Raw genomic sequence first — 10,408 nt, forward strand, 5'->3', positions numbered from 1 at the left:
AGAGGCAGGGTGGGAGGGATGCAAGAGCCATAGGTAAGTGGTAGGGTGTCGGGGTAAAATGATGTCCTCTGTGCATGGGCCTGGCTTTAGTACAGATAACCTTTGTTCTGTAGTCATGTCAATAAAATAAGCAAAATAATGAATCAACACTAGGATTATTGCCAGAAAGTTATCAACACTCCTTAGTGGAAGGGGTGGGTCACAGGTTCCTCACTTGGCATCCCAGCCACCACTCCATCCTACCTTTCTTCTGTACATGGTCGTGGAAGGTTCCAGAGCACATATGACATAGAAAGTTACCAGAAGCCAGAAGTCCATGAAGCAGTTTCTATGAGGTCATTACCCACAATGCATAGGGATTTTTTTGGAAATGCAGCTGTCTTTCAGTCACTCACACCCCTGTAAGCAAAACCTTATCCGTGCTCTTAAAAGTGAACCACATAAATTCATTGGTTCACCAACTCGTGCTTATATAAAATAATTTCTTTGATCTGTCCTTGGTAAGCTATCTGGGGTAAACAGACATTTGTTCACATGTCTTCAGGAAAAGTAACAAGGCTTTAGCCACATCCCGCTCATAGCTACCAGTATAATCCATTTCATACACAGTAGTAATAACACTGTAGATGCTAAAGAATTGGATTGAATGGCTCATTAATGTGAATTAGGTCAAACACACACTCCTCAGTCTAATATTTAATGGCTTGAGCTTACGTCTTCAAATATTACTGTCCAGTCTGGTTCATCCTACCTAATTAGGCTAAGATCCTTTATAACCAACTAATCTTTGTTAAATTTTTATGTCGTCAACTTTGACATCCAGATATTTTACATACGTATCATATAGGAAATTAAAGTTCAATAAGGCTGAGTCACTTGTCCAAGATCATTAAGCCAGAATTGAAACTCATGCATTTTTTTCTTTTTTTTTTCTTTTGCAATACAATTCAGTTCTACATATCAGCCACGGATTCCCATGTTCTCCCCCCTCCCGCCCCCCTCACCTTCCCCCCAGCCCACCCCCCATTCCCACCTCCTCCAGGGCAAAGCCTCCCCCAAGGTCTGAGATCAACCTGGTAGACTCAGTCCAAGCAGGTCCAGTCCCCTCCTCCCAGGCCGAGCCAAGCGACCCTGCATAGGCCCCAGGTTTCAAACAGCCAACTCATGCAATGAGCACAGGACCCAGTCCCACTGCCTGGATTCCTCCCAAACAGATCAAGCCAATCAACTGTCTCACCCATTCAGAGGGCCTGATCCAGCTGGGGACCCCTCAGCCATTGGTTCATAGTTCATGTGTTTCCATTCATTTGGCTATTTGTCCCTGTGCTTTATCCAACCTTGGTCTCAACAATTCTCACATGAACAGCCTGGACATGAGTGGGGGTAATGAAGGGCGAGGGTCGAGGGAAAGAGAGCTTGGGGGAGCAGGAGATCCCAGCTGGATCAATAACAGAGAGGGAGAACAAGGAATAAGAGGCCATGGTAAATGAAGACCACATGAGAATAGGAAAAAGCAAAGTGCTAGAGAGGCCTACAGAAATTGACAAAGATACCCCCACAACAGACTGCTGGCAATGGTCGAGAGACAGCCCGAACTGACCTACTCTGGTGATGGGATGGCCAAACACCCTAATTGTCATGCTAGAAACCCCATCCAACGACTGAGGGATCTGGATGCAGAGATCCATGGCTAGGCCCTGTGTGGAGCTCTGGGAGTCCAGTTAGTGAGAAAGAAACTCATGCACTTTTTTAGGAACTATTTTGAGAAATAAGGAGCTTGAAAGTATGTAAAGGGTTGGCCTTGGTCTGCACTCACTTCCTCTGAAGAAAGAATGATGTAGAAATGGGAATGCAAGTGTAGAGAACTGCCACAACATAGGGGGTGTTTTAGACAGGCAAAGTAACATAGTTTTATAGAGTTAAACAAATGCAACATAAAAGAATGCAACACATCTTTGCATCATTAAACAAATATTCCACAGCATAAACAAATGTAACACTTCTTAAACAAATATCCAAAAAATTTAGAGATATTTTATTAGCATAATGAAACACTGAGGCTGAATAATTTTCTAAAGAAAAGAGTTTTATGTAACTCACATTTTTGAATGCTCAAAGTCCAAACATAATGGTAGCATGTGGATTCCCCTTACATGAATTACCTCATAGTGAATGATGATTTTAGGAGCAACTATGAGAAGGAGAGATGCCATAGGCAAGAATGTGACCCAGTTGGTCTAAGGAATTTATACTCAACCTCAACTCCCAGCATTGTTCCACTAAGGACCAAGCTTTCCACACGTTATCCTTTAGACAAAACAACCATATTTAAAGTATAGTAAACTCAATGAGGGTGACATTATTTTATTAGAACCTTTAAAATTTGTGAAAAAAAAATCTAGAAAAGAGGTAGCCCAACTAAAATAGGCTATAGATCTGAACAGAGAGTTCTTAAAAGAAGTAGTAGAAATGACTATTAACATTTTTTAGTGTTCAAACATCATTGACTATCAGGGAAACACAAATGACAATGACTTTGAGATTCCATCTCACCCCAGCCAGACTAGCTACTGTAAGTAACTGTTTCAACTCTGTGGGTTTGGCCCTGGGTTTCGGCACCAAAATGTGAGTTTCATAGCTCTGGGGGAAAGTTATCCTGACTACTTGGGAAGTCAGGCGACACCTTGTGCTGCTAAGACAGCTCTGATGGCTGGAGCTGCCATGAGACAGCTCAGCCTTGGAGGGTGAGGTATCCTAGACACCTCGAGCTGCCATGAGACAGCTCAGCCCTGGAGGGTGAGGTATCCTAGACACCTCGAGCTGCTTAGGACAGCTCAGCCTTGGAGGGTGAGGTATCCCAGATACCTCGAGCTGCTTAAGACAGCTCTGGCGACTAGAGCTGTGATGAGAAATCTCAGCCCTGGAGGGAACGTATTCTGACTGCTTGGGAGAGTCAGGCCTAGAGCTGCTAGGACAGCTCAATATGATAAGGGAAGGTATTCTGACTGCTCAGGAGAGTCAGGCCTGGAGCTGCTAGGACAGCTCAGCAGGGAAGAGTACCCTGACAGTTGGGGAGTCAGGCTATACCTGGTGTGGTGGGGGATGGTCTCCCCACAAGATATAGCAATCCTGCTCCTCTCCTAGAGAGTCCATGTAGCTGAACTTTGCTCATTCCCCCACTTAAGGGGGCTTCCTAGCAGAGCTCTGCTTCTTCTCTAGTCTAAGATGTTGCTTCTTTTGCTTCCCTCTGCACAAGGGGAAACCCTTGCAGAAATGTAACAATCTCCCCCAGCTCTGGAGAAAATTGTTACTTTTTCAGCTCCCCCTTGCACTGTCCGCTATGGGATGTCTCAGCAAGGATCTTCTGTTCAGCTCCCCCTTGCTCTATTATGAGACTTCTCCGCAAGGTTCTTCTCTGTGCTACTAAGTGACAATCTTCACACACAAAATTATATATTTTTTTTTTGTTTTTTGAGACAGAGTTTCTCCGTGTAGTTTTGGTGCCTGTCCTGGATCTTGCCCTGTAGACCAGGCTAGCCTCGAACTCACAGAGATCCATCTGTCTCTGCCTCCTGAGTGCTGGGATTAAAAGCATGCACCACCACCGCCTGGCCCAAAACTCTTTTGAGAAAGAGATTTATTTATTTGGGAAGGAGGAGTCCAAGAGAGTAACTGCTGTAGCATGAATCTTAAAAGGTCTTATTAATAAAATCAAACGCAAGGCCAGTTATTGGGGTGAATGCTGGAAGATCAGAGAAGCATAACAAGCCACAGCCACCTCACTCACCAATTCCTCAGCTGATTGTTTCCTCAGACTGGAAGCCTCTGAGTCCCTCCAGGGCCAGGGTGCTACTTTCTTGCTCTGTGATTGGGTGGTTTCATAGGTCAGTTGGCCAAGGGCAGAGATGGCTCTGATCTCACTGAGTTTCTTTAGCCAGCCCACTTTCCCTACAGCTACCATCCAGAAATTAAATGGCAACAAATGTTGGTGTGGATTTGGGGGAAAAGGAACGCTTGTTCATTCTCAGTGGGAGTGATAAGACCATATTGCTGAAGATTTCACACACCTTGGTCGAAAGTTATAGAGAACTTTAGATGGAAGCTAAACTGTCTGTGACCAAGGCCTTCTCCACAAGGGTATTTCAAATATGGTACTGTAAGCCCAGTTAAAAATCCACAGCTGGGGCAGGCATATGTCCTAAAGGGGAGCGCACTACTTTTCTCTACCTAAATTGGCATGTCATCAACCTGCCTTTTAAACGTGTATGTTTATATCCATAGGCAAACACCACCTTCAGCCTTAATGGGACAATGTTTGAAGCCACATGATTGTCAAGATGAAGTAAGATGGTCTTGATACTGTTAGAATCAAAGATATTTCTAAGGCAAGGGCAACATATCTATATTATATTTTAGTCATATCCTGTCCAGTATAAGGTGGATGTGGGGCATCAGAGAGAAAATGAAAAATTTAAAGAAGTCAGAAATTTTGGGAGAAATAATACTACCATGTTAAGAAGATAGTGATACCATAAATTCCAAAAAGGCCCTGGATTTATGTGGTTTGGGGAAGGAATTTAGAATAATTAGTAAGACTTAATAACTAGTTAGATAAATGAAGAAGTAGGCTGTAGGAGAGTAAAAATAAAAAAGCTTGGTATCTAAGCTTCAGATTTTACTCACAGCCTGTGTGGAACAGTACATTCCAATCTAGTCACTCCCACCTGGGAAAGGCAGGGCTAAGGAGACTGACTGCTCAGGAGAGTCAGGCCTGGAGCTGCTAGGACAGCTCAGCACGGAAGAGTACCCTGACTGTTGGGGAGTCAGGCTATACCTGGTGTGGTGGGGTATGGTCTCCCCACAAGATATAGCAATCCTGCTATGGGTCATGGGACTCTACCATGTCTGTTATTCCAACTCAAAGATGTCATTCATCCACCTGCTCAAAGAAGAATGCCCTCTTCCTTTGCCTCCCACACTCTGTTAGCCATAATACCCTGCCAGTTCTAACTTCCCTTAAGCTTCCTGAGTCACCCCACACCTTTCAGTTTCTATCCAACCTCTACACATCATCCCTTGGCATACTCCAGATTCATGTGTTTGCCTGGTCTCCCAAGTATTCTTCTCATAGCTCTGTACCAGGATATGCATAATCTCTGGATTTGATTCTGCTTACCTCCCCGGATAACCTTCATTCGTAATGTTTCTATTTTTGGTGTTTCCACATAATTTCAACTATAGAAAGCTTTAAAACAACTCTATAGACATCTCTTCCTGATTTGGCATCGTTGATTCATTTTACTCCATTTGAATTATAATTTTCTTTTGAATGACTCTTGAAGGAATGAAAGAATACGCAGATGTTTACCTCTAAGACATAGTGTGTGCTTTCAGTGAGGATTGCTAAAGGACAACATGATTCTCTTACACAGCCATTTCTAAGGTTGGGAATTTTCTATTCTGTGCTATAACGTAACTGACAAGCTATATTCACAAGTTCTCAACCAGTCTACAATCGCCTCTTTAAGCTACTTTCGTATCCCAGGCCTGGATGCAGCATAGACTCCTGCACAGAATTCAGTTGCCATGTCTTTTTATAGTCTCCAGGAAGCAAGAACTGTTCTGTGTCTTTGTCCTTTTTGACCTTGACATTTCTGAACACAGGCCAGTTATCTTGCAGAATGACCTTAATTTGTTTGCCTGATCTTCCTTTATGACCAGATTTTGGCAAATAATTCTGGCAGGAACTGAACAGAAGTGCTCTTAGGTTCTCAATGCATCATATTATCCAGAGGCCCAGGATGCCGACTTTTCAGGCTTTGTGATGCTCAATTTGATGAGCTGATTAAAATGGTATCACAGAACTTCTATTTTTTTTCCATTTTGCTAAGTATCAGGATGAGATAAGCAAAATGTGGGTTTTTAATACCCACTAATCACACCCTTCATGAAGATATTCTTACTCCAGGATTTCTTTTTTCCTTTTTTTTAACTAAAGTTCTTCTATAATGAAGCTACTCCATATATCTATCAGCTCAGAACAGAATGGACTCATTGATTTTTTTTTATTTCATTTGAGGGACTAGAATAATTTTCTGTCACTATTTACTTTCATGGTGAAATTTCTTTGTTTTGGCTAGAGGTTATACCTTAAAACTGGCTCCTATGTCTTTTCACTGTGTCCACTAACTTGAGCAAAAGACCTTGTAAGAAACAAAATAATTCAGCCTAGACAGCCATACATCTTTCTAAAACAATTTCTTCTCCAATACCACTGAGTATTGCCCATTCTTTGAACAATTTCTTATCCAGTCTCCCCCATTCTTTGAGAAGCGGGGATGTTGCTTCCCGATTCGGGACTAACTGTTTTTTTCTATCCTGTTGTATCTACTGGTACATAGTAAAAGCACAGGAAACTGTGTGACGATATGAATTAAAGGTTGCAGATTTCTCTGGGCTTTGGGGAAACAGAGCCGGAGGCTCAGGAGTTGCATTAGAAGGAAGCAGGAAGTCTCCAACCCGTGCAGCAAAACACTCGGGGACACTTTGGCCTTCTGCCAGAAATGGTGTAGAGATAGTTTGCCACAGAGGGAAAGAAAGAGTGGGCTGGAGAGCTTCTGAAGTTTCTTCTCACTCTGAGAAGCATAGCTAGCCTATGACTGTATCAGGGACGAGGCCCTCCTGGAGTAGATTGATGACAGGTTGGTGGGTTTCTAATCTTCTCTGGTGTGTCCACTCACTCACCAGCAGCACAGGGCTTCAGGTGTGGGTTTGCTCGTCACTGTGCCTCCAGTTAGGGAGCGCTGATAAACTCAGAAAGAGCCCAGTTGCAACAACTTAGTGTTTGCAACTCCAGAATGCACAGGTCCCTGGTTTCCAGCATTGGTCACTAACAATTCTTTGCACTAGGAATCAGGGTTGCACGAAGGGAAAGGTTATTAAAGAGAGCTGTCTCTTACCCCAGACCATTCCTATGACCTCCCTTCTTCACAAAAATTCCCCTCCAACTCCCCCCTAGCCTCCAGGTGGTCACAGCTGCCATGCATTCATAATTGCAACTGGGATTTTCCTTTTGATCTCATGTCTACAAGAGGGCTGGGAAAAGGTGGGCGTTTTAGCTTCACTACTCAGTAGGTGTAGGGAATTGATAATATTCCAACTCAGTAAACCAAGACTTCCTCATCTAGAAAGTGGTGATGAAAAGTCTATCTACAAGGGATATTTTAAGGGTGAGATGAGATCGTGTTGATAAAATAATTGGCGGAGGGCAAGGTATATACACAGTAAGTACCAAAAGTGTAAATAGTAGTTGTTACATAGATCACACTGGACAAGTAGTGTAAGCATCATGCCCTATGTCAATTACAGTGAATAATTATTATTGTTTCTCCACAGAGTTGGTCTTACGGAGGTATCCTTGCACCCTGCGCATGTAGGTTCCCAGAAGACTGACATAATCTTAGCAAGTGCTCTGATATGTTGGTTAAAATTTAATCTCATGTGCAACAACCTATACCTCAGAAACGTTTCCATTTTAGCAATACCATGCTTTTAATTAAAGCTTCAAGCTGAAGATTGACAAATTATTCTTTTCATGTAGCCTTTCCATTTACAAATTTGCATCAGACAGGAGTTAATTGAAAAATACCTTTTTCTATCTGGTTTCTAAAATATGAAAGCAGCTTAAAAGACCGATTTTTTTAAAAAAAATATTGCTCTTCATATTGCAAAAGTACTTCTCAGTGTAACGTGCTTTGGGCTCCTTGTGTTTGCTCGTGAGACTGTGTCAATGAATGGTTACTTTTGTGAAGAGGCCATGGTTGATGTGGCCTGATCTAACTCCTGAGTGGTCCCTGACCTATTCTGTCTATGCACAGGGCCCTGTATAGTGCCCAGGACAATTTTCAAATGTGGTTTAGGTTCTGCATGCTGATGCAGGTACCACACATGCTTTAGGTCTGATACACATCGCACGAGACTTGTGTTCACCAGTGTGGTTCATGCCCATCACCCTACTATCCTCTTGTCTCTGCCCTCCTAAAAGAAAAAAATCTTACTCCAAGCTCAAACAACTATCAATATCTTGTCCAACTAGCAAAGGATCTTAGGTGTTCTATTTTGATGTGTTGCAGAGGTTAGGTGAATATTCAGAAATAGTGACAGATCTGACTGGGAGACAGGAAAGGAGATAGGAGGTGTTTGCTGTGGATGGGACAGGCATGCTAACTCAGCACTTATCACAGCAGGAAGCTAGTGCAAGGCATAAAGCAGACACATTTAAAAAATAAAAAAATTTGAGTATTATTGTTAAATATAAAATAACTCTCAAGAAAACTAAGAAAATTAACAATTAAAATTGGAGGCAAAACTTGGGGAAACCTGTTTTTCATTATGGACTATCCTATTTTATCCACATCAATCTTGATGAGATAAGTAAAATCCAATCTCTTCTCCCATGCTCTAAGCAGCCAGGCCTGGATGCCCCTGCTTTCCTCTGTATTACAGCATTGTTAGACTGTAATTATGGTTTTGTATGTTTATCTCTTTCATTAAAGCATGAATGCCTCCTGGGCAGAATATATTGCTTGCTTTTCTCCATATTCCCAGTGGATCCAGCAAATAATATATAAGCAGGACCAGTTATTGAGCAAGTTCCATGTTCTTGAGGTTATAGAAAGGAAAAAAAAACTGGGGATAGCAGGACACAGGTGCTATGAAGGGGGAGAATGGGAAACATGGATGGGCTTTAATTGGGGAGTTAAAGGGAGGGTAATACAGGGGTGGGGTTAAATAACACCAAGGGTATTTGAGAAAGCCATAGGGAAACATATTATTTTATGAGTTTACTTTAAAATAATATACATCACACACACACACACACACACACACACACACACACACACACACACACACACACATACACACACGGACATACACACACGGACATGGACACATGCATGTATTAAATAGAGTCAAACCACATGGGGTTATAATGCTCCTTCTAAGAGCCACAGACTATGAATCTAATGAAAACCCCAGTACTGGGAATAGGAGGAAACCTCTCTTTGAGTTGTTAGTCAGGGGAATCCATGAAATTTGCCAAAACATTACAGGCTATTGCCATTTCCCTTGTTTGCTTCCCAGAAATGAGGGTAAGACCCTATTGCTAAAGATAGCACACACCTTGGACACAGGACTTGGAGAAATGCAGCTGGAATTGACCTGGAAGTCTCCTCCCTCAGGACTGCCTGTCAGTATCCAAAGGTGCTATGAAAGCTGCCAACAGAAAACATCAATCATTATTTCTACCCAGCTTTAAAGTCTATAAGCCACAATAATAACCAGCCTGGCAAGGTAGCCCTAATGGTGCAGTAGTAGACTTTTAATCTTGAAGTTAACCAACAGCTGTCTAATTGGACTTAAGGCCCACTGGATGGGAGGGAATCCATGCCTGGTATTGTAAACCTAGCCAACTACCAGTTGCTGGGAAAGTCATAGACCACAGAGGAAACCTCACTACTGTAATGTTCCCAAGTCAATGTAATTTCCATCTGTATTCTAAATACTAACCCTTATACCCACAAGTAAGTTTAGTCCTCACCTCTCATCAAAAAAGCTTCTTCTTGCAACAGTCTTGCAAGAGCTGGAGACTAATACAGAGATTCACAACTGTTCAAAAGATAGAGAATAAGAGACTGTGAAGTGCTGACCTCAACTGATACATCTTCAATGACACCCCTATATCTATGGATCAGGAAAAATCATGAAACAGCAGGTGAATGAAAAGATGATAAGAACCAGAGGACAAGGGCACCTTCTGAGAGATCATGTCTTCTAGGCATGACAGGGAAGCTTCATCCATGAAATTCTAGAAATATGGCTGCTTAAACAAGACCTGCATAATGACAAACCAATTGACATACCAACATGTATGGCAGAAATTTCACAAGGCCCCAACCCTATGTGAAGTGTTATGTACAAGGCAATCATTGGGTGCTGAGAGAGGTAAAATCAGTTTTCTCCATGAATGAGTTCCCTGATATGTTATCTAGCTCCAAAGGTCAGCTGTAAACATGTACATAGGGGCAATGCTAAGTATACTCAGTTTGTTACACACACACACATGTGGTGGTATTTTACTTGTACTGAAATGTGATTTTAATTGTATGTTAATAAATAAAGTTGTCTGGGGGTCAGAGCTATTAGAGCCATAGCAAGTGCGTGGCGGGGGTGGCGCACGCCTTTAAGGACCTGGAGGGCGGTACATTCAGGCAGTGACGAGGCAGTCACATGTTTGGGTTTACAACCAATGAGAAGGCAGAACAGGAAGACTTTAAAGACATACACACAGGAAGTAGGTCCTTCAGAGAGCTCTCTTGGCTGAAGAGGATCCCTGAATCAGGAAGGG

The sequence above is a fragment of the Peromyscus californicus genome, unplaced genomic scaffold (assembly GCF_007827085.1).
Source record: "Peromyscus californicus insignis strain IS unplaced genomic scaffold, ASM782708v3 Scaffold_4__1_contigs__length_199733344, whole genome shotgun sequence".
NCBI classification, from domain to species: Eukaryota; Metazoa; Chordata; class Mammalia; order Rodentia; family Cricetidae; genus Peromyscus; species Peromyscus californicus.